Genomic DNA, 25,657 nt, shown 5'->3' with positions numbered 1-25,657 from the left:
CACCAAATTTCATAATCAAGTTTAGGAGGTTTCATAAATCAAACTATACATCATAATGAAGCTAGTAACACTAGAAACACAATTAAAACATGAACTCTTAGCATCAAACAACATATGAACACTCAAATTTCAAGATTAAGCATGTCATCTTTCAATATGAACTAGTTACATCAAAATATCAAAAACGAGCATACAAATCACATAAACAAACTAGACTCGAGCAATAGACACTAATTAACAACCTTATAAATTAAAAATCTCAAGAACACAAGAATTAGTGATTTTAGAAAGTTACCCAAAATTGATGAAATCGGTATGGAAACGAAGAGGAGATCACGAGGAGTTCAAATATGCAATTTGTTTTGATCGAATCCTTCTTGAACGAATTTGGATGATGATTGAAGGTTTGAGGGTTTTGAGAGAAAAGGTGAAGTAGTAAAATGAAAGAGATGAATGAATGGATGAGAATAAGGGTTGACTCTTTGACCTAGTCAAATGTTTCAACCTTTGGCAAGTTTGGTCCCTCAACTTTAAACCGGGTGCGGGAATTACCTAAACGAGATAATTCAACGCATATTAACGGGATGTGTTATAAACATATAACGGAACTTAAATAGTTAAACGGAAAAGTAAATGGAAAAAGGCAGGATGTTACATTACCTACACCTTAAAAGAAATTTTGTCCCGAAATTTAGGTAGGCGTAGTAGTCGTTGTTTCTTCCTCGAAATCTGACGTTTCCGGGACCGGGAATAGATGAGGGTGTTTCTTTCGCATTTGATCTTCTCTTTCCCAAGTAAACTCGGGTCCCCTTTTGGCGTTCCAACGGACCTTAACAATCGGGATCCGGCTTTGTTTTAATTCCTTCTCGACGTAGTCCACAATTTCAACCGGTTCCTCCACAAAATGGAGTTTGTCATTAATAGTAAGTTCCTCGAGAGGGACGACGATATCGGGCTCGGCGAGACACTTATTCAAGTTAGATACATGAAAAGTAGGATGGACGGAGCTTAGTTGAGGCAGAAGGTTTAAACGATAAGCAACGGTTCCAATACGCTCTAAGATTTTTAAAAGGACCAACGTACCGCGGATTTAGTTTCCCACGTTTCCCAAAACGGATGACACCTTTCCAAGGTGCGACTTTTAACATGACGCGGTCACCGACTTGAAATTCGAGGTCCTTGCGTCTTTTGTCGGTATAGCATTTTTGACGACTCTGGGCCGTCCGAAGCCTATCTCGGATTTGAAGAATCTTTTCGGTTGTTTCGTGAATGAGTTCGGGCCCGGAAATTTGCACGTCACCCACTTCGGCCCAACAAAGAGGAGAGCGACATTTTCGACCATATAACGCTTCAAAAGGTGCGGCCTTAATACTCGCGTGATAACTATTATTGTAAGAGAATTCGGCGAGAGGTAAGTGATTGTCCCAAGCTTTTCCAAAATCAACAACGCAGGCTCGTAACATATCCTCTAAGGTTTGTATTGTACGTTCACTTTGCCCATCGGTTTGGGGATGATATGCGGTGCTCATGTCCAAACGCGTTCCCAACGCTTCTTGTAACGTACGCCAAAATCTAGAAACGAAACGACCATCTCGGTCGGAGATAATCGATAACGGTACTCCGTGTCGGGCTACAATCTCTTTAATGTAAAGTCGTGCAAGTTTCTCCATTTTGTCGGTTTCTTTCATGGCGAGAAAGTGCGCGGATTTGGTGAGACGGTCAACAATGACCCAAATTGTATCATAACTTCCCGACGTTTTCGGTAGTTTGGTGATAAAATCCATCGTGATCCTTTCCCACTTCCATTGCGGGATCTCGGGTTGTTGAAGTAACCCGGACAGTCTTTGGTGTTCGGCTTTGACTTTAGCGCAAGTCAAACAATTGGCGACGTATCTAGCAACCTCCTTTTTGATGTTCGGCCACCAATATTGTTCTTTAAGGTCATGGTACATCTTATTGGCGCCGGGATGAATCGAGTATCGCGATTTGTGGGCTTCGTCTAGGATGAGGTTTCGTAGATCGCCATATCTAGGCACCCAAATTTTTCCGGCGTAATATCGAAGTCCGGTCTCCTTAACTTCGAATCGGGAGACGAGAATGTTTAAAAGTTCGCGTGCGATGTTGTTGTCCTTAAGAGCTTCATCTTGGGCTACCCGAATTTGGCTATTAAGGTTGGAGTGGATGGTGATATTCAAAGCTCGGACACGAAGAGGCACCGCTCTTTCCTTTCGACTTAAGGCATCGGCCACTACATTTGCCTTCCCGGGGTGGTAACGAAGCTCGCAATTATAATCGTTCAAGGTCTCAATCCACCTTCGTTGTCTCATGTTTAGTTGCTTTTGATCGAAGATATGTTGGAGACTTTTGTGATCGGTAAAGATAGTACTCTTGGTACCAAGAAGATGATGTCTCCATAGCTTAAGTGCAAAGATGACGGCACCGAGTTCAAGATCATGTGTCGTGTAGTTTCGTTCGTGAACCTTGAGTTGTCGAGAGGCATAAGCAATGACTTTCTTTCGTTGCATTAGTACACACCCATAACCGTTTTTCGAGGCATCACAATATACAACAAAATCATCATTGCCTTCGGGAAGTGACAAGATAGGAGCGGTGGTTAGTTTAGTTTTCAAGATTTGGAAAGCGGTTTCTTGTTCGGATGTCCAAACGAATTTTCGTTCCTTGTGAGTTAACGCGGTTAAAGGACGAGCGATTAGGGAGAAATCCTTGATGAATTTACGATAGTATCCGGCGAGACCCAAGAATTGACGAATTTGAGTAGGAGTAGTAGGAGTCTCCCATTTACTAATGGCTTCGATTTTTGCGGGATCGACTTTAATGCCTTGATCACTTACAACATGACCAAGAAATTGAACTTCCTTTAACCAAAATTCACACTTGGAGAACTTGGCATATAGTTGCTCTTTTCTCAAGAGCTCGAGCACGAGTCGGAGATGTTCTTTGTGTTCCTCTTCGCTTTTAGAATAGACCAAAATATCGTCAATGAACACGATAACGAATTTGTCGAGGTAAGGTTTGCACACGCGGTTCATGAGATCCATGAACACCGCTGGTGCGTTAGTGAGACCGAAAGGCATGACAAGGAATTCATAACTACCATAACGAGTCCGGAAAGCGATTTTGGAGACATCTTCCCCCTTAACCCTTAGTTGATGATAACCCGAACGGAGATCGATTTTTGAATATACACGAGAACCTTGTAGTTGATCAAAGAGATCATCGATGCGAGGAAGGGGATATCGGTTCTTAACCGTCAATTTGTTTAGTTCACGATAATCAATGCACATTCGTAGGGATCCGTCTTTCTTCTTGACGAATAAAATCGGAGCGCCCCATGGTGAATGGCTAGGTTGAATGAAACCACGGTCAAGTAACTCTTGGATTTGACTTTGTAATTCTTGCAATTCGGATGGAGCGAGTCTATATGGTGCACGCACTACGGGTGCGGCTCCTGGAATAAGATCGATTTGAAATTCAACCGGTCGATGAGGTGGAAGACCCGGAAATTCGTCGGGAAATACATCGGAAAAGTCACTAACAATTGGCACATCTTCGATGCGCTTTTCGTCGGCCTCGACTTTCTTAACGTGAGCAAGAATCGCGAAACAACCCTTGCGAAGTAGTTTTCGAACTTTAAGGCACGAAACGAGATTGAGTCCGGTGCAATTTTTGTCGCCATAGACAATCAATGGTTCACCATTCTCGATAGGAATTCGGATTGCGTAAAGATCGCAAAGAATGTGAGATTTATTTTTGACCATCCAATTCATACCGATTATTACATCAAAACTCCCTAATTCCATGGGTATCAAGTCAATTTCAAATTCCTTACCCAAAATGTTCAAAGTACACCCCCGGTAATATGTGTCGGCACTTAAGAGTTTTCCGTCGGCCACTTCGATGGAATAAGTAGTATCTAAAGGGTGTGGTGGAGTTCAAAGGGTAGGAGCCAAAGTCTTAGACACAAAACATTTATCGGCACCCGAATCGAATAAGCAAGTAACATAAGAGTTGTTGAGAAGAAACGTACCCGTGACTAGTTCATTGTCATCTCGGGCTTCCTCGGTGTTGATGTTAAAGGCTCGGCCTCGGTTGTTGGGGTTGGCTTTCTTTTTCGGGCATTCGTTCTTATAATGGCCCGTTTGGCCACATTCGTAACAAGTGACCGTTTTTGGAGGATTGGGCCCCTTTCGAGCAACGGGGGCGGCGCTTGTGCAATTGTTGGCCCTATGACCAACACCTTGACAACGGTGACAAACTAGCTTGTTACATTCGCCGTGATGATGCTTGTGGCATTTGTTGCAAAAAGGTAAGTTTCCGACATAACCCTTCTTGCCGTCGTTGTTGAAAGGCTTTTTGGTGAAGGTGTTGTTGTAGTTGGTTGATGGAGTGGCTTCCCATTTCCTTTTGTTGCCACCCGACTTGTCCTCGGCCTTAGGAGCCGGCACTACGATTTCGTCAACCGTTTCAATTAGTTGGCGAGCCATGTTCATAGCGGCTTGATGAGTAGTGGGTTTGGATGACATCACCCCTTGTTTGATGCTTTTTGGAAGACCGAGCACGTAGAGCTCAATCCTTTGAGATTCGGGGTTAACAAGATTAGGACTCATCAAGGATAGTTCGGCGAAGCGTTGATTATAAGCTTTAAGATCGTTTCCGACCGCTTTCAAAGCTCTTAGTTCTTCCTCAAGCTTTCGGGTTTCTTCGCGCGGAAAATATTCAACAATCATCTTTTCCCTTAGATCGGCCCAAGAGAGGGCATGAGCTTCATCGGTACCCACCGATTGAACATAGGTGTTCCACCATGTTAGAGCAATTTCGTAGAAAGTATGGGTGGAGTATTTGACCTTGTCTTGATCCCGACAACCGCTTATGCTAAAGACAGCCTCGGTTTGCTCAAACCAACGAGTAAGCACAACCGGTCCCCCGGTTCCATCATAAGTGTGAGGTTTGCACCCCATGAAAGCTTTGTAGGAGCACCACTCGCTAGAGTTACCGGCTCCTTGGTTATTGTTGTTGTGGTTGGTGTTATTGTTGTTGTTAGACGAGTGACCGGCCATGGCCGCATCCACGGCGGTGGCTATCATGCGTTGTAAGGCTTGTTCGGGAGTTTCATTGCGTCGTACACGGCGAGGAGCCATTGTTCCTTCAAAACAAAAGAATACCGTTGGTTAGTATTCTAAATAATACTAACCGTGATATGGGATAAAGATAGAGAGAAAATTATCCTTGACCCGCCTTAAATTCTTTATGTCATAATGTCGGTATGTTCATATGAGTCACCGTAATATAATTTCCGGAAATTATATTACCCTAATTCATATGTGCATTCGACATTACATCATATAGTCAAGGTGGCGTGTCAATTAAATTATATAACGCAAGATTTAGATAGAATAAGAGTAGATATGAGTAGAAGAGTCAGAGTATAAATGCACAATTTGTCAAGTAATTCCTATGTCAAGTCTATATGCCGGTTGTAGTCTAGACTCACCAATGTACCCTATGACTCGGGGTTGACACCAATGAACTCTAAATCCCTACAACCAAAGCTCTGATACCACTTGTAGCGACCCCGACAAATCGTCAAATGACGGCGTCATCTACGTATGGTCCCATTACATGGTCGTAAGTCCTTATAACAAAGTTTGACCGAAAAGTATGTCGCATTCATTTCATAAATAAGGGTGTTTCAAAGTTTACAAAAGTAGTTTCCATAACAAGTACATAACAATGTTTAAAGTTTGTATGAAACACGTGCGACACGATTAAAAGTAGTCAAAAAGACGCTCCACGTATGCAAGTATACCCGACATCCAATGCAAGTATCAAAAATTATGAGCGGAAGCATATATCACGTAAGTTCAAGGACCTGAGAAAAACATAGAGAATCTGTCAACGAAAACGTTGGTGAAATCATAGGTTTAAATAAGTAAGTGAGTAAAAGTAAGTTGAACCACAAGATTTGCAACATCGATAAAGTCATAGTACATTCTAAAAGTTAATATTCACGAGCACTCAATTATTAAAGCTTAACATTCCGTCCGTTGAACCCCGTAATAATAGTGTTAGAACATACACTGTTTCCCGAAAATATATTTCACCCGTAGACGGTAGCGAACCGTCCGAAGTGAGGGTTTGTCAAACCCATATGGCCATATAACATAAGTTCTCGCTTACACCCTCTGATGTAACTAATGATAATCGAATTGAGGATTTGTGTTCAAACTCGTATGTAGAATGTTTGTTTTCCCTGTACTTGTGTTCACGTAGTTTAAAAGAACGTTTATGTTTTCTCATCCCAAAAGTAAGTTCAAAAAGAGTAAAAGTGGGACTATGATCTCACCTTGTATGCACGAACCAAAAAGTACTTCGACAAGTAACGTGTGCAAAGAACAATGCTAGTCTTGACCTAAACAAATAGGCTGTATCAATAACGATAGTCACGAAGGGTCAAAGATGTTCAATTAGTCCTATGGCTCAATACGACTCGATTATGTAGCATGTGCAATCAAATTGTCAAGTTTCATGCAAGGTACAAGTATATAAACAAGTTAGGAGGGTTGCATAATCATTTGGTTAAGTTTGACAAAAAGTCAAACTTTGGTCGGTCAAAGTCAACAAAAAGTCAACATATTCGGGTCGGGTCTCGGACAAATTTTCTATGATATTTATTCATATATAAGCATTTTAAAACAAGTTACATGTAAATTGGAGGTCTAGAACATGCCAAACATTTTTCGTCAAAAGGTCAAGCAAACAGCCAGTTTTAGGCAAACGGGACGGCGTCCCATATAGCTGGACGGCGTCCAGGTTTTAAAGGTGGGACGGCGTCCTGAGAAGCTAGACGGCGTCCAGGTTCTAAAAGTGGGACGGCGTCCTGAGTATCTGGACGGCGTCCAAGGGGGTTTCCAGGCCTTGTTTGCTGCAACTCTTAAATGCACGAATCAAAACACAAACCAACACATTTCATGACCCGCAAACAATCAAGATATGTATCTTATATCATCGGAAAGGTAATTTGACAAGGAACATAACTAAGCACTTTTCATTAATCAAAATTCCACTTACAACTACCAAAAACCGCCATCAATGTTCCTCATTCAATGCATACAAGTCATAAATGCCATTTAATGATTCGGTAACCAAATTACATGAACAATATGCCGTTTCGAAGGTAATTAAGCATACAACACAACCTAACACTTACAACTAACATTCCATATCATTCAAATCATTAAAAGTCCATTTTACGTTCATGAAACCTTAACCTAAATTCACCAAATTTCATAATCAAGTTTAGGAGGTTTCATAAATCAAACTATACATCATAATGAAGCTAGTAACACTAGAAACACAATTAAAACATGAACTCTTAGCATCAAACAACATATGAACACTCAAATTTCAAGATTAAGCATGTCATCTTTCAATATGAACTAGTTACATCAAAATATCAAAAACGAGCATACAAATCACATAAACAAACTAGACTCGAGCAATAGACACTAATTAACAACCTTATAACTTAAAAATCTCAAGAACACAAGAATTAGTGATTTTAGAAAGTTACCCAAAATTGATGAAATCGGTATGGAAACGAAGAGGAGATCACGAGGAGTTCAAATATGCAATTTGTTTTGATCGAATCCTTCTTGAACGAATTTGGATGATGATTGAAGGTTTGAGGGTTTTGAGAGAAAAGGTGAAGTAGTAAAATGAAAGAGATGAATGAATGGATGAGAATAAGGGTTGACTCTTTGACCTAGTCAAATGTTTCAACCTTTGGCAAGTTTGGTCCCTCAACTTTAAACCGGGTGCGGGAATTACCTAAACGAGATAATTCAACGCATATTAACGGGATGTGTTATAAACATATAACGGAACTTAAATAGTTAAACGGAAAAGTAAACGGAAAAAGGCAGGATGTTACATTACCTACACCTTAAAAGAAATTTTGTCCCGAAATTTAGGTAGGCGTAGTAGTCGTTGTTTCTTCCTCGAAATCTGACGTTTCCGGGACCGGGAATAGATGAGGGTGTTTCTTTCGCATTTGATCTTCTCTTTCCCAAGTAAACTCGGGTCCCCTTTTGGCGTTCCAACGGACCTTAACAATCGGGATCCGGCTTTGTTTTAATTCCTTCTCGACGTAGTCCACAATTTCAACCGGTTCCTCCACAAAATGGAGTTTGTCATTAATAGTAAGTTCCTCGAGAGGGACGACGATATCGGGCTCGGCGAGACACTTCTTCAAGTTAGATACATGAAAAGTAGGATGGACGGAGCTTAGTTGAGGCGGAAGGTTTAAACGATAAGCAACGGTTCCAATACGCTCTAAGATTTCGAAAGGACCAACGTACCGCGGATTTAGTTTCCCACGTTTCCCAAAACGGATGACACCTTTCCAAGGTGCGACTTTTAACATGACGCGGTCACCGACTTGAAATTCGAGGTCCTTGCATCTTTTGTCGGTATAGCATTTTTGACGACTCCGGGCCGTCCGAAGCCTATCTCGGATTTGAAGAATCTTTTCGGTTGTTTCGTGAATGAGTTCGGGCCCGGAAATTTGCACGTCACCCACTTCGGCCCAACAAAGAGGAGAGCGACATTTTCGACCATATAACGCTTCAAAAGGTGCGGCCTTAATACTCGCGTGATAACTATTATTGTAAGAGAATTCGGCGAGAGGTAAGTGATTGTCCCAAGCTTTTCCAAAATCAACAACGCAGGCTCGTAACATATCCTCTAAGGTTTGTATTGTACGTTCACTTTGCCCATCGGTTTGGGGATGATATGCGGTGCTCATGTCCAAACGCGTTCCCAACGCTTCTTGTAACGTACGCCAAAATCTAGAAACGAAACGACCATCTCGGTCGGAAATAATCGATAACGGTACTCCGTGTCGGGCTACAATCTCTTTAATGTAAAGTCGTGCAAGTTTCTCCATTTTGTCGGTTTCTTTCATGGCGAGAAAGTGCGCGGATTTGGTGAGACGGTCAACAATGACCCAAATTGTATCATAACCGCCCGACGTTTTCGGTAGTTTGGTGATAAAATCCATCGTGATCCTTTCCCACTTCCATTGCGGGATCTCGGGTTGTTGAAGTAACCCGGACGGTCTTTGGTGTTCGGCTTTGACTTTAGCGCAAGTCAAACAATTGGCGACGTATCTAGCAACCTCCTTTTTGATGTTCGGCCACCAATATTGTTCTTTAAGGTCATGGTACATCTTATTGGCGCCGGGATGAATCGAGTATCGCGATTTGTGGGCTTCGTCTAGGATGAGGTTTCGTAGATCGCCATATCTAGGCACCCAAATTTTTCCAGCGTAATATCGAAGTCCGGTCTCCTTAACTTCGAATCGGGAGACGAGAATGTTTAAAAGTTCGCGTGCGATGTTGTTGTCCTTAAGAGCTTCATCTTGGGCTACCCGAATTTGGCTATTAAGGTTGGAGTGGATGGTGATATTCAAAGCTCGGACACGAAGAGGCACCGCTCTTTCCTTTCGACTTAAGGCATCGGCCACTACATTTGCCTTCCCGGGGTGGTAACGAAGCTCGCAATTATAATCGTTCAAGGTCTCAATCCACCTTCGTTGTCTCATGTTTAGTTGCTTTTGATCGAAGATATGTTGGAGACTTTTGTGATCGGTAAAGATAGTACTCTTGGTACCAAGAAGATGATGTCTCCATAGCTTAAGTGCAAAGATGACGGCACCGAGTTCAAGATCATGTGTCGTGTAGTTTCGTTCGTGAACCTTGAGTTGTCGAGAGGCATAAGCAATGACTTTCTTTCGTTGCATTAGTACACACCCATAACCGTTTTTCGAGGCATCACAATATACAACAAAATCATCATTGCCTTCGGGAAGTGACAAGATAGGAGCGGTGGTTAGTTTAGTTTTCAAGATTTGGAAAGCGGTTTCTTGTTCGGATGTCCAAACGAATTTTCGTTCCTTGTGAGTTAACGCGGTTAAAGGACGAGCGATTAGGGAGAAATCCTTGATGAATTTATGATAGTATCCGGCGAGACCCAAGAATTGACGAATTTGAGTAGGAGTAGTAGGAGTCTCCCATTTACTAATGGCTTCGATTTTTGCGGGATCGACTTTAATGCCTTGATCACTTACAACATGACCAAGAAATTGAACTTCCTTTAACCAAAATTCACACTTGGAGAACTTGGCATATAGTTGCTCTTTTCTCAAGAGCTCGAGCACGAGTCGGAGATGTTCTTTGTGTTCCTCTTCGCTTTTAGAATAGACCAAAATATCGTCAATGAACACGATAACGAATTTGTCGAGGTAAGGTTTGCACACGCGGTTCATGAGATCCATGAACACCGCCGGTGCGTTAGTGAGACCGAAAGGCATGACAAGGAATTCATAACTACCATAACGAGTCCGGAAAGCGGTTTTGGAGACATCTTCCCCCTTAACCCTTAGTTGATGATAACCCGAACGGAGATCGATTTTTGAATATACACGAGAACCTTGTAGTTGATCAAAGAGATCATCGATGCGAGGAAGGGGATATCGGTTCTTAACCGTCAATTTGTTTAGTTCACGATAATCAATGCACATTCGTAGGGATCCGTCTTTCTTCTTGACGAATAAAATCGGAGCGCCCCATGGTGAATGGCTAGGTTGAATGAAACCACGGTCAAGTAACTCTTGGATTTGACTTTGTAATTCTTGCAATTCGGATGGAGCGAGTCTATATGGTGCACGCGCTACGGGTGCGGCTCCTGGAATAAGATCGTTTTGAAATTCAACCGGTCGATGAGGTGGAAGACCCGGAAATTCGTCGGGAAATACATCGGAAAAGTCACTAACAATTGGCACATCTTCGATGCGCTTTTCGTCGGCCTCGACTTTCTTAACGTGAGCAAGAATCGCGAAACAACCCTTGCGAAGTAGCTTTCGAACTTTAAGGCACGAAACGAGATTGAGTCCGGTGCAATTTTTGTCGCCATAGACAATCAATGGTTCACCATTCTCGATAGGAATTCGGATTGCGTGAAGATCGCAAAGAATGTGAGATTTATTTTTGACCATCCAATTCATACCGATTATTACATCAAAACTCCCTAATTCCATGGGTATCAAGTCAATTTCAAATTCCTTACCCAAAATGTTCAAAGTACACCCCCGGTAATATGTGTCGGCACTTAAGAGTTTTCCGTCGGCCACTTCGGTGGAATAAGTAGTATCTAAAGGGTGTGGTGGAGTGCAAAGGGTAGGAGCCAAAGTCTTAGACACAAAACATTTATCGGCACCCGAATCGAATAAGCAAGTAACATAAGAGTTGTTGAGAAGAAACGTACCCGTGACTAGTTCATTGTCATCTCGGGCTTCCTCGGTGTTGATGTTAAAGGCTCGGCCTCGGTTGTTGGGGTTGGCTTTCTTTTTCGGGCATTCGTTCTTATAATGGCCCGTTTGGCCACATTCGTAACAAGTGACCGTTTTTGGAGGATTGGGCCCCTTTCGAGCAACGGGGGCGGCGCTTGTGCAATTGTTGGCCCTATGACCAACACCTTGGCAACGGTGACAAACTAGCTTGTTACATTCGCCGTGATGATGCTTGTGGCATTTGTTGCAAAAAGGTAAGTTTCCGACATAACCCTTCTTGCCGTCGTTGTTGAAAGGCTTTTTGGTGAAGGTGTTGTTGTAGTTGGTTGATGGAGTGGCTTCCCATTTCCTTTTGTTGCCACCCGACTTGTCCTCGGCCTTAGGAGCCGGCACTACGATTTCGTCAACCGTTTCAATTAGTTGGCGAGCCATGTTCATAGCGGCTTGATGAGTAGTGGGTTTGGATGACATCACCCCTTGTTTGATGCTTTTTGGAAGAACGAGCACGTAGAGCTCAATCCTTTGAAATTCGGGGTTAACAAGATTAGGACACATCAAGGATAGTTCGGGGAAGCGTTGATTATAAGCTTTAAGATCGTTTCCGACCGCTTTCAAAGCTCTTAGTTCTTCCTCAAGCTTTCGGGTTTCTTCGCGCGAAAAATATTCAACAATCATCTTTTCCCTTAGATCGGCCCAAGAGAGGGCATGAGCTTCATCGGTACCCACCGATTGAACATAGGTGTTCCACCATGTTAGAGCAATTCCGGAGAAAGTGTGGGTGGAGTATTTGACCTTGTCTTGATCCCGACAACCGCTTATGCTAAAGACAGCCTCGGTTTGCTCAAACCAACGAGTAAGCACAACCGGTCCCCCGGTTCCATTATAAGTGTGAGGTTTGCACCCCATGAAAGCTTTGTAGGAGCACCCTTCGCTAGAGTTACCGGCTCCTTGGTTATTGTTGTTGTGGTTGGTGTTATTGTTGTTGTTAGACGAGTGACCGGCCATGGCCGCATCCACGACGGTGGCTATCATGCGTTGTAAGGCTTGTTCGGGAGTTTCATTGCGTCGTACACGGCGAGGAGCCATTGTTCCTTCAAAACAAAAGAATACCGTTGGTTAGTATTCTAAATAATACTAACCGTGATATGGGATAAAGATAGAGAGAAAATTATCCTTGACCCGCCTTAAATTCTTTATGTCATAATGTCGGTATGTTCATATGAGTCACCGTAATATAATTTCCGGAAATTATATTACCCTAATTCATATGTGCATTCGACATTACATCATATAGTCAAGGTGGCGTGTCAATTAAATTATATAACGCAAGATTTAGATAGAATAAGAGTAGATATGAGTAGAAGAGTCAGAGTATAAATGCACAATTTGTCAAGTAATTCCTATGTCAAGTCTATATGCCGGTTGTAGTCTAGACTCACCAATGTACCCTATGACTCGGGGTTGACACCAATGAACTCTAAATCCCTACAACCAAAGCTCTGATACCACTTGTAGCGACCTCGACAAATCGTCAAATGACGGCGTCATCTACGTATGGTCTCATTACATGGTCGTAAGTCCTTATAACAAAGTTTGACCGAAAAGTATGTCGCATTCATTTCATAAATAAGGGTGTTTCAAAGTTTACAAAAGTAGTTTCCATAACAAGTACATAACAATGTTTAAAGTTTGTATGAAACACGTGCGACACGATTAAAAGTAGTCAAAAAGACGCTCCACGTATGCAAGTATACCCGACATCCAATGCAAGTATCAAAAAGTATGAGCGGAAGCATATATCACCTAAGTTCAAGGACCTGAGAAAAACATAGAGAATCTGTCAACGAAAACGTTGGTGAAATCATAGGTTTAAATAAGTAAGTGAGTAAAAGTAAGTTGAACCACAAGATTTGCAACATCGATAAAGTCATAGTACATTCTAAAAGTTAATATTCACGAGCACTCAATTATCAAAGCTTAACATTCCGTCCGTTGAACCCCGTAATAATAGTGTTAGAACATACACTGTTTCCCGAAAATATATTTCACCCGTAGACGGTAGCGAACCGTCCGAAGTGAGGGTTTGTCAAACCCATATGGCCATATAACATAAGTTCTCGCTTACACCCTCTGATGTAACTAATGATAATCGAATTGAGGATTTGTGTTCAAACTCGTATGTAGAATGTTTGTTTTCCCTGTACTTGTGTTCACGTAGTTTAAAAGAACGTTTATGTTTTCTCATCCCAAAAGTAAGTTCAAAAAGAGTAAAAGTGGGACTATGATCTCACCTTGTATGCACGAACCAAAAAGTACTTCGACAAGTAACGTGTGCAAAGAACAATGCTAGTCTTGACCTAAACAAATAGGCTGTATCAATAACGATAGTCACGAAGGGTCAAAGATGTTCAATTAGTCCTATGGCTCAATACGACTCGATTATGTAGCATGTGCAATCAAATTGTCAAGTTTCATGCAAGGTACAAGTATATAAACAAGTTAGGAGGGTTGCATAATCATTTGGTTAAGTTTGACAAAAAGTCAAACTTTGGTCGGTCAAAGTCAACAAAAAGTCAACATGTTCGGGTCGGGTCTCGAACAAATTTTCTATGCTAGTTATTCATATATAAGCATTTGAAAACAAGTTACATGTAAATTGGAGGTCTAGAACATGCCAAACATTTTTCGTCAAAAGGTCAAGCAAACAGCCAGTTTTAGGCAAACGGGACGGCGTCCCATATAGCTGGACGGCGTCCAGGTTTTAAAGGTGGGACGGCGTCCTGAGAAGCTAGACGGCGTCCAGGTTCTAAAAGTGGGACGGCGTCCTGAGTATCTGGACGGCGTCCAAGGGGGTTTCCAGGCCTTGTTTGCTGCAACTCTTAAATGCACGAATCAAAACACAAACCAACACATTTCATGACCCGCAAACAATCAAGATATGTATCTTATATCATCGGAAAGGTAATTTGACAAGGAACATAACTAAGCACTTTTCATTAATCAAAATTCCACTTACAACTACCAAAAACCGCCATCAATGTTCCTCATTCAATGCATACAAGTCATAAATGCCATTTAATGATTCGGTAACCAAATTACATGAACAATATGCCGTTTCGAAGGTAATTAAGCATACAACACAACTTAACACTTACAACTAACATTCCATGTCATTCAAATCATTAAAAGTCCATTTTAAGTTCATGAAACCTTAACCTAAATTCACCAAATTTCATAATCAAGTTTAGGAGGTTTCATAAATCAAACTATACATCATAATGAAGCTAGTAACACTAGAAACACAATTAAAACATGAACTCTTAGCATCAAACAACATATGAACACTCAAATTTCAAGATTAAGCATGTCATCTTTCAATATGAACTAGTTACATCAAAATATCAAAAACGAGCATACAAATCACATAAACAAACTAGACTCGAGCCATAGACACTAATTAACAACCTTATAACTTAAAAATCTCAAGAACACAAGAATTAGTGATTTTAGAAAGTTACCCAAAATTGATGAAATCGATATGGAAACGAAGAGGAGATCACGAGGAGTTCAAATATGCAATTTGTTTTGATCGAATCCTTCTTGAACGAATTTGGATGATGATTGAAGGTTTGAGGGTTTTGAGAGAAAAGGTGAAGTAGTAAAATGAAAGAGATGAATGAATGGATGAGAATAAGGGTTGACTCTTTGACCTAGTCAAATGTTTCAACCTTTGGCAAGTTTGGTCCCTCAACTTTAAACCGGGTGCGGAAATTACCTAAACGAGATAATTCAACGCATATTAACGGGATGTGTTATAAACATATAACGGAACTTAAATAGTTAAACGGAAAAGTAAACGGAAAAAGGCGGGATGTTACAAAATCTATGAATTATACGAAGTTCGGCTTTGTTAATATGTAAGTAGGAGTGTTTTCCTCCTAGTGTAAAAACATTATAGTTTGACATACGCCTCCAGACGGCGTTTGCGTCAAAATTCCTATCTACCCTTTCACCACGATAAATCAAGTTCATACAATCGGGTAGTAGCAATTCACTAGGAGTGTAAATCTGTAATGCCCTGGCCATGTCCAGCATGGACATCCTGTACATCCTACGACCAAGTATAAACCTAAGAAAACTTCTATCATCTAACCTATCTACATCTACATTTAATGCTATAGTACTCATCAGCTCAACACACCATTCCTTATATACAGGTCTACGAATGGTGAATAGACGTTCTCAGTCGGTAAAAGAAGAACTGCCATACCTTTGAATTAGATGCTTCCTAACTGAGTTAGCTAGTTGGACCCTTTCCAAAGGATCCCAATCGATTACTCTTGGCACCTCTACATTTTTCAGTAGCAGTTTGAATTTTTTACTTTGATATGCCGGGTAATCCCTCCAGCTTTTATCGAATCTCAGATTAGGATGCAACGTGTGTTCAGGAATCATTGGGTATTCTACTGGTGGATGTATCGGAAATACTGTGAAGGCATCAACAAATTGTAGCGGATCATAATAAGGTACGTGTTGATCAGGCTGTTGTTGTGGTTCCTGTTGTTGCTCCTGTTCGGGTTCATATTGCATTTCAGGTTCAGGTTCTGGAGCAGGTCGTCTAGATGATGATGATGAACCTCCAGTATCAGTATTAGTAAATCTCTGCAAAACACATTAAACACAAAATTTGTGCATTCAAATATGCATTAGTGTTAGCAAAATAACAAATTAACATAATTACAATAACATGTTAAATCAAACTTAAACTTATACGCATTTTCACAATTTTAACAATTCTACACTTTTTCAAATAAGCATATATGAAAATGTATGCAAAGCTCATAAGCATTCAACTCAAATAATATGTTAAAACAACCATTACTAGTAATTAAACAAGTCTCAAATGACAATTATATCAAATTAATCAAGTTCATGAATTTTAGACTTAAAAAGTCCACTTTAATCTTCAAAAATCATGTTTAGGATCAAAGTTTGGATCATTTAGCTACCTAAACATGTTACACTACTTAATTTAGCAATAATTCATGATAAAAATCATCCATAACCTGTTTATATCAAAAAGCCCCAAATTGCTCAAGAACACAAACCCTAGATTCCTAAAATTTTTGAAGTTTTTGGCTTCAAATCATGTTAAATAGCATCAATCTAGATTATACATGCATAAAATACTAACAATTTAACTCTAATTACACTAGAAATTAACAAAATCAAATTAGGTAAATTATAGCTCAAGAACACTAAAAATCAATTTAAAGAGGTTTAGGAGTAAAATTGTTACCCTTTTGATAAACTCCTTATTAAATTCATGTTTAGAGCGGGTTGTAGCAAGAAATTTGGTTGATTTTGGTGAAAAATTGGTGATTTTAGGGTGATATGTGTGTATGTGTTCGTGTGTTTGTGTATGTGTGGAGTGTGAAGACAGACTGCTCGCTGGTATATGTTTCTGGCCAAAAATTCAGCTCCATGCGATCGCATGGAGTTGAAGTGCAAACCCCATGCGATCGCATGGGGTCCGGGTACAGTAACTTTTAGTTTTTTTTTTTTTTTTTTTTTTTTATAAAAACCTTATACTTAATAAAACATAAAATTAATTAAAAATTAAAATTTTGTTTCTTTTTAGGATGAGGGCATTTCGGATCGTTGTCCTAGTCCATCCCTTGACAAAATTTTAAAATTTGTCAATTAAAAGCGCGGTTTTAAAAGTAAAGATTTTTTTAGTTTTTTTTAATGTTTTTCGCTTACTTTAATTCAATAAGAATAAAAATAATGATAATAAAAGTTCTCGTCTCTCCCTTGGGTAGAGCAATTTCGGTTCAACGACCTAGTCTTCAACTCACGACGAATTTTTAGAAATCAATTTTTAACTTAGCGAAATAAAGTAAATTTTTGTTTTTAAATTCACACCAAACTTAAATTTAAAATGCATAAAATTAAAAATTCATATTATTAAAATTAAAAATTCACACCAAATTTTTATTATATTTTTGTTTTTATACATACAAACTTATATTAAAAATATTAATTTTTTAAATATTTACAAACTTAAATATATTGATTTTAAAAAGTTCACAATATTAATTTTAAAAACATGGTAAAAATAAAATTAAAAATCTTTTTGGTCTTTTATCCCACTTTAATCAATCAAATATTATCAAAAATATACGCCCCTCTTTTCGGTAAAATAATTTCGGTTACATAACCTAGTTTAACTCATGACGAATTTTTAAAATATTTTGGGTTGAATGATTAAAGATATTTATACCTTAAGAATAAACGGTAAATTTCGCAGTGATGTAATAAATTTTTGTATGATATCAATAATTTCGGTCGCAAAACCTAATTTTATTGAATACCAATTTAATACTTTATAGCGAACGATTTAGCGTTTATTATCAAAAGGTTAAAAGAAATAAAAATAAAAACTGTACATACTTACCTGTGAAATAGAATTCTTAGTGACATGCTTTAGCCCACTCATAAGATAGTCGGACTAATTGGTTTTCCATAGCTACATAGGCATAACCTCGAGCATTCAACGTTTTTTCTTCGAAACATATGAACGGTCCATCTCTGCATAAAGTAACGAATTCGGTATTGGAATATGTCTGATTCGTCGAACATTTTCCTTCGTGTGACCATTTTCCGCATTTGTGACATCTTTCAAGGTGTCGTGCTCTTCTTTTCGCTGCGGACTTTGATTTTCCTTTACCAAAATGTAACTTATTATTTTCGTTCCTGGATTCTTTTCTTACTCCGTCCAATTTACCTCTGATTAATGATACCAATTCACTTGGAAGGGTGTCATTATTACGTTTAGTGATCAAAGCGTGTAGCATTAGACCATGGTTTAATTCACAGGAAGTCTTCATCTCGTAAAACCTAAAAAAAATAAAAATTCAGAATGGGGGGAGAAGACTAGTTCTTTAGGGTCTGCTAGGGAAAGACCATTCGGATTCCATTCTCGAGAACTATACGAAAACAGAAAATCTAACTCTAACAGAAATACATATTACCCTAAAAAGATTCGAACCTCCTCACACTTAGTTAGCTGTGGTGTTGAAATTGTGATTAAAGTTATTTTCAATTGGATTATCAACAATTTGTATATCTCTAACTTTTTCTTCAATCCATTTGTTGATTTCCTCCGTAGCTTTCACAAATTCAACTAACATCGCCTTTTCTTTTGGCGATAAATTGGATAGTAATCGGTTACATAACTTAAAGTTTCCCTTAATCCTAGCATCGTGAATCCGTTTATAAAGTTTCTTCGTTGAACTGTTAAAAATGGGTTCATCTAATTTCGTATCATCAACGGGGTTCTTTGTGATCGGATCATCATTAAGTGTTTCTTCATCTTCCCCACACTTATGTGTTTTTATTGGTCTAACAGTTTTGGTTGGTGGAGATCTAAACTTTTGGTTCACAAAGGTGATCGATTTATCACCATCCCTAAGTGTCATTCTACTTTCTCTTACTTCAATGAATGCCTCGGTGGTTGCTAAAAATGGGCGACCTAAAATTAGAGGAATATCAAGGTTTTCCTCCATATTAATCACTATGAAGTTTGCAACAAAGGTCAAACTTCCCACGTTAACAAGTAAATTATTTGCTATTCCAACTGGGTGTTTAATGGTTAGGTCAAATGATTGAACACCTATTTTGGTTGGTTTTAATTTACCCATACCTTATCTTTTGTATAAGGAAAGAGGCATAATATTTGCACTTGCTCCTAAATCTGCGAGTCCATTATATACAGCACCATCATTAAGCAAGCAAGAAATTATAAATTCACCCGGATCTCCTGCTTTAGTAAGTCGATTTGGTTTGTAAACCTTTTTCGGGTGTTCTTTTCTTGGTTCTTTCACTTCTATTTGAACTTCTTGTTCACATTTTTCTTCGTTTCTTGGAATGGGAGGTTTGTATAAGAATTCTTCTTCATCACTCCAATTTGAATCCTCCCTATTTTCCAATTTTGATTTTTCATATGTTGTTGATAACATATTTATGTTTTCATTTTGAAGGTTTTCTTGGGTGGCGAAATTATGATTGACTTCATTGTCAACTTCCATCGGACCATGTATGTAATGTTTAACTCTGTGACCATTAACTTTAAATTCAATCCCATTTGAATTTATTAACTCTATTGTTCCGTATGGGAAAACTCTTTTGACTATGAATGGTCCAGACCATCTTGATTTCAATTTTCAAGGAAATAGCTTGAATCGTGAATTGAAAAGAAGAACTCTGTCTCCTTCTTTAAATTCTTTTGAACTTCTGATTCTTTTATCATGCCATTTCTTCGTTCTTTCTTTATAGATTAACGAATTTTCGTATGCTTCATGTCTCAATTCTTCTAATTCATTTAATTGACTTAACCGTAGATGTCCGGCTTCATGTAAATCAAGATTACATGTCTTCGAAGCCCAAAATGCTTTGTGTTCAATTTCTACTGGAAGATGACATGCTTTTCCGTAAACGAGTTTAAAAGGTGTGGTTCCAATTGGAGTTTTGTAGGCTGTTCTAAAAGCCCAGAGTGCATCCTCCAATTTCATGGACCATTCCTTCGGATTTGATACTACGTTTTCTCTAGAATACATTTTAATGCTCGGTTGGTATTTTCAACTTGTCCACTTGTTTGTGGAAGATAAGCGGTGGAGATTTTATGAGTTACTCCATATCTTTTGAGAACTTTCTCAAGTTGATTGTTACAAAAATGAGTACCCCGATCACTTATTAAAGCTTTCGGTGTTCCGAACCTAGCAAAAAGACGTTTTAAAAAGTTGACTACAACTCGTGCATCGTTAGTTGGGAGAGCTTGTGCTTCCGCCCATCTAGACACATAATCAATGGCAACGAGAATGTAAAGATTATTATGAGATTTTGGAAATGGATCCATAAAGTCAATACCCCAAATGTCAAATACTTCACATACTTGAATGACATTTTGTGGCATTTCATCACGTTGACTTATTTTTCCGGCCCTTTGACAAGCATCACAGGATTTGCAAAGAAGGTGTGTGTCTTTGAAATTTGTAGGCCAATAGAATCCAGCATCATAAACTTTTCTTGATGTGAGCTGAGGCCCTTAATTCCCTCCTGTTGGTCCTGTGTGACAATGGTTTAAGATTTGACTAGCTTCATTTCTGAATACACATCGGCGTATTATTCCATCGGGACAACTTTTAAACAAATGTGGATCTTCCCAGAAATAGTGTTTTATATCACTAAAGAATTTCTTTCGTTTTTGGTACGATAATCCTTTTTCAAGGAATCCACATACTAAGTAGTTTGCATGGTTTGCAAACCATGGAATTTCATTATAATCTATCTTCAATAGATATTCATCAAGAAAGTTGTCTTGTATGGCCGATTCATTTAGAACTTCTAATTCGGGATTTTCAAGACTAGAAAGATGATCAGCGGCGAGATTTTCTGCTCCCTTTTTATCTCGGATTTCAATATCGAACTCTTGTAAGAGTAAGAACCAACGGATTAATCGTGATTTAGCATCTTGTTTCGAAAATAGGTATCTAAGAGCAGAATGGTCGGTATAGACCACCGTTTTAGCTAGAACGAGATATGAATGAAATTTGTCAAAAACAAAGACAATAGCAAGGAGTTCTTTTTCAGTAGTTGTATAATTCGATTGTGCTCCTTGTAACATCTTACTAGCATAATAAATAGGTTGAAATCGTTTTTCAATCCTTTGTCCTAAAACGGCTCCCATTGCAAAATCACTTGCATCGCACATAAGTTCAAACGGTAGATTCCAATTTGGAGTTATCATGATCGGCGCATTAGTGAGTTTTTCTTTAAGAATATTAAAAGATTTGATGCATTCATCTGAAAATATGAATGGAGCATCCTTTTCTAGGAGTTTATTCATAGGAGTGGCAATTTTAGAAAAATCTTTTATGAAACGTCGGTAAAAACCGGCATGCCCTAGAAAACTCCTAACTCCTCTAACATTGGTGGGATGTGGAAGTTTAGAAATTACATCTACTTTAGCTCTATCCACTTCAATTCCTTCCTTTGAGATTTTATGTCCAAGAATGATGCCTTCTTTAACCATGAAATAGCATTTCTCATAATTAAGTACTAGATTTGATTGTTCGCATCTAATAAGCATTCGTTCAAGATTAACTAAACATGATTCAAATGTATCACCGAAGACTGAAAATCCATCCATGAAAAACTTCCATGCATTCTTCTATCATGTCGTGAAAAATCGCCATCATGCACCTTTGAAAGGTTGCAGGGGCGTTGCAAAGTCCAAATGGCATGCGTTTGTAAGCAAAAGTACCATAAGGGTACGTGAATGTGGTTTTCTCTTGGTCCTCAGGTGCTATTGGAATTTAAAAGTATCCGGAGGAACCGTCAAGAAAACAATAGTAACTATTTCCTGCTAATCTTTTCAACATTTGATCAATGAAAGGTAAGGGAAAGTGATCTTTTCTGGTGGCGTCATTTAATTTTCTATATTCAATACAAACACGCCATCCTGTTACAGTCCTAATAGGAATAAGCTCATTTTTTTCATTTGTGATGACAGTCATGCCACCCTTCTTAGGTACGCATTGAACTGGGCTTACCCATGGACTATCAGAAATTGGATAAATTAAACCTGCATCTAGTAGTTTAATAATTTCTTTCTTAACAACATCTTGCATATTAGGATTTAGTCTTCGTTGGCGTTGCACATACGTTTTATGACCTTCTTCCATAAGGATTTTATGTGTACAATACGAAGGACTTATTCCTTTAATATCATGAATCTTCCATGCAATAGCTGGTTTATGAGCTTTTAGTACAAAATGAGTTGAGATTTTTCATTTTCAGTAAGAGAAGACGATATTATTACAGGTAATTCAGTTTCACCATGTAAATAAGTATATTTCAAATGGTTTGGAAGTGATTTTAACTCTAATGTCGGTGGTTCTTCTATCGATGATTTATATCGATATCTGTCTTCTTCTTTTAGCATTTGAATTTCTTCTATTGTTGGTTCATATCCATTAGCCATTAGTGTAGCTAACATTTCAGTTTCATTAATTGGTTCAGTTCCTTCTCCTAAAGAACATTCTCTGGTTCCTTGTAATTCTGGAAATTCTTCTAACAATTCTGAATTTGAATATATAGTTTGAATATAATAACATGTATCATCTGCAGATTGTGATTGTTGCATTGCTCTATCAACTGAAAAGGTAACACTCTCGTCCTCTATACTTAGGGTCAGTTTCTTACCAAACACGTCTATTATTGCTTTGGCCGTGTTTAAGAATGGTCTTCCTAATATAAGAGGTACTCGAGAATCTTCTTCCATGTCCAGAATAACAAAATCTACTGGAAATACTAAAGTACCAACTTTAACTATCATGTTCTCCATTATCCCTCTAGGATATTTTACTGATCTATCTGCTAGTTGTATACTTATTCGTGTTGGTTTCAATTCTCCAAGGTCTAGTTTAGCGTATAGTGAATACGACATTAGATTTATACTAGCACCTAAGTCTGCCAATACTTCTATTGAACTAAGACTACCCAGAAAATATGGAATCGTGAAACTTCCTGGATCTGATAATTTTTCTGGTATTTTATTCAACAGCACTGCAGAACAATTAGCATTCATAGTAACATCCGAGAGTTCTTCCATTTTCTTTATATTTATGATTAGATCTTTCAAGAATTTAGCATATCTAGGCATTCCTGAAATTACATAAATGAAAGGAAGATTGACATTTATTTGTTTACACATATCCAAGAATTTGGATTGCTCGGCTTCAAGTCTTTCTTTTCTCATTTTACTAGGATAAGGAAGTGGTGGTTGGTATGGTTTAACATAAGGTTTAGCCTTAACTGTGTTATCTTCATTAACCTTTTCAACTACTGGTTCTTTTTTCTTATCTTGATCAGGTTGTGGTTCTTATGGAGTAGGAATAGCTTTATCAGAGATTACAGGTATTTCAGGTGGTTTAAGTGTAATACCACTTCTTATGGTAATGGCTTTAGCTGTTTCATTTCGGGGGTTAGCATTTGTATCACTAGGTAAACTTCCCGGTTTTCTTTCACCTATCAACCTTGCTAGGTTGCTTACTTCTTGTTCCAAATTTTGAATAGAAGCTTGTTGATTTCTAAATGCTTGAGCATTTTGTTCATTGGTTTGTTTCTGAGATGTGAAAAACTGTGTTTGAGATTCAACTAGCTTCGACATCATATCTTCTAAATTTGGCTTTTTATCATCGGTTTGTGGTGGTTTGTTTTGAAAATAGGTCTTTGCTGATTGTAAGTATTGTTGGATACTTGTTGATTACTAGGACCTTGTTGGTTGTTGTATGGAACATTCCGGTTATAATTCTGGTTTTGATTGTAGATTGGTCTTGGCGGTTGATAATTATTCGGATAATTATTTCCAGGCCTTTGGTTTATGTATGAAACATTCTCTCTTTGTTCCATTGTTAGTTCAATACTGAGACAATTTTTTGTCAAATGTGGTCCTCCACACTGCTCACAACTAATTCTTATTGAGTGAATATCTTTAGTCATCTTTTCCATTCGTCTCTCGACAACATCTATCTTTGCGGAAATGGAATCTAAGTCATGGCTAGAATCGGCTCTAGCTGCTTTAGATGATCTAACGATATCTTTTTCTTGGTGCCACTCATGTGAGTAGGAAGCAGTGTTATCTATAATTTTGTAAGCATCAGTTGCGGTTTTCTTCATAATGAAACCACCAGCTGCTATATCGATGTCTTTCCTTGTAGTGATGTCGCATCCTTGGTAGAATATTTGTACTATTTGACAGGTGTCTAAACCATGTTGCGGACATCCTCTTAATAACTTTCCAAATCTTGTCCATGCTTCATATAGAGTTTCATTTGGCTTCTGTGTGAACGTAACAATTTCTCCTTGAAGTCTCACGGCTTTAGATGCCGGAAAGAATTGTTTAAGAAATTTTTCAACTAAAACGTCCCATGTATCAATCGCCCCTTCAGGTAACGATTCTAACCAATCTTTAGCTTCTCCCTTTAAAGTCCAGGGAAATAACATGAGATATATCTGTTCATTTGGATGTGCAGATCCTATTAAATGTACGAAGACGTTCATTTGGATCTTCCTTCGGCCCACCACTAAATTGGCATTGATTAGTTACCATGTGTAGAATTTGTCCTTTGATTTCATAATCTAGCGCATTAATGTCTGGTTGAGTAATTGCGTGACCTTGGCCAGTGCGTTTAGCTCTCATTCGGTCTTCCATACTTAGAGGTTCCAGATTTTCCATGATTGAATTTGTTGAATCTGAATCACTAGAGGATTCTGATTTAATGGTTGGTTCCTCGACAATCTCTGTTTGAATGATTGGTGGTTCCGGAGGAAAGATTAATGGTTCAGGATCTCTAAATTGTCCCTGAATATTCTCCGGATTCTCAATTGTGAGGTCGGGTTTAAAAAATGGATTATCGGAAATTTGAATTGGAATACTTGGTTGACTAGATGACGATTCTAAAGAAAAATCAACGGCGACAATATTTGCTAGATGTCTTGATCGAGTTACAGGTGGTGAACGTACTAAAGGTGGTGAACGTTTTGCTCGGTGCATTCACTGAATATCCCATTAGTTATAAAAATAAGAAAAATTATATAAGTTATCAAATTAATAGACTTTTCTGATTTTGCCCACGTTTCGAATAGCCAAAAGATGCAGCAGAGGGGCAGGATTCGTTTGGTCTCAATATAATTGAGTACTGTTTGGCTCCAATAACCCGGTCCACGTACAAGTCCAACTATTACTACGAACCAGAAAATGGATGTCTATCAGTTTAACTACTTAAAATAATTTTTCGTTTTGAAATTTTAGAGAAGAAATAGAAAAAAATTCTATGTCCTATAAACTAGAGCGTCGAGAAATAAGAAAGAAAAAGATTGCGTCGGAAAATGTCAAAAAATAAAAGGCGTCGAAAAATAAAAATAAGAAAGTAGCGCGTCGAAACTTAAAAAGGAACTAAAAACTAAGAATTAAAAGTTGCGTCTAAAAACATTAAAGCTTAAAAGAAATACTATATCCCAAATGGTAATAACTTAAAAAGGTACTAAATTTTATAAAATGGCGTCGTAAAATTCTAAAGCACCTAAATCTTAGTCTTAAGAAAAAGCACTTAAGGGATTTTACGGCAAAGCCTAAAAATCTAGAAATAAAAATTACTATGGCAAAAACTATGACTTAAAACTAAATACGAGCGAAAAATACAAATATTACGCTAAAACGAAAAA

At 38.5% G+C, this 25,657-nt stretch overlaps 1 non-coding gene across 1 annotated transcript; it reads left to right on the top strand.

Annotated features, from left to right (window-relative positions):
• The first annotated feature begins 24,197 nt into the window (after positions 1–24,197).
• On the top strand, positions 24,198–24,304 carry LOC139845915 (small nucleolar RNA R71). Its single transcript, XR_011758668.1, has one exon. It is a non-coding gene; the product is annotated as a small nucleolar RNA R71 (small nucleolar RNA).
• Positions 24,305–25,657: the final 1,353 nt, after the last annotated feature.

The sequence above is a fragment of the Rutidosis leptorrhynchoides genome, chromosome 4, assembly GCF_046630445.1.
Source record: "Rutidosis leptorrhynchoides isolate AG116_Rl617_1_P2 chromosome 4, CSIRO_AGI_Rlap_v1, whole genome shotgun sequence".
Classification (NCBI taxonomy): domain Eukaryota; kingdom Viridiplantae; phylum Streptophyta; class Magnoliopsida; order Asterales; family Asteraceae; genus Rutidosis; species Rutidosis leptorrhynchoides.
The sequence above is the reverse complement of the archived record's forward strand: the minus strand, read 5'-3'. Positions and strand labels throughout refer to the sequence as shown.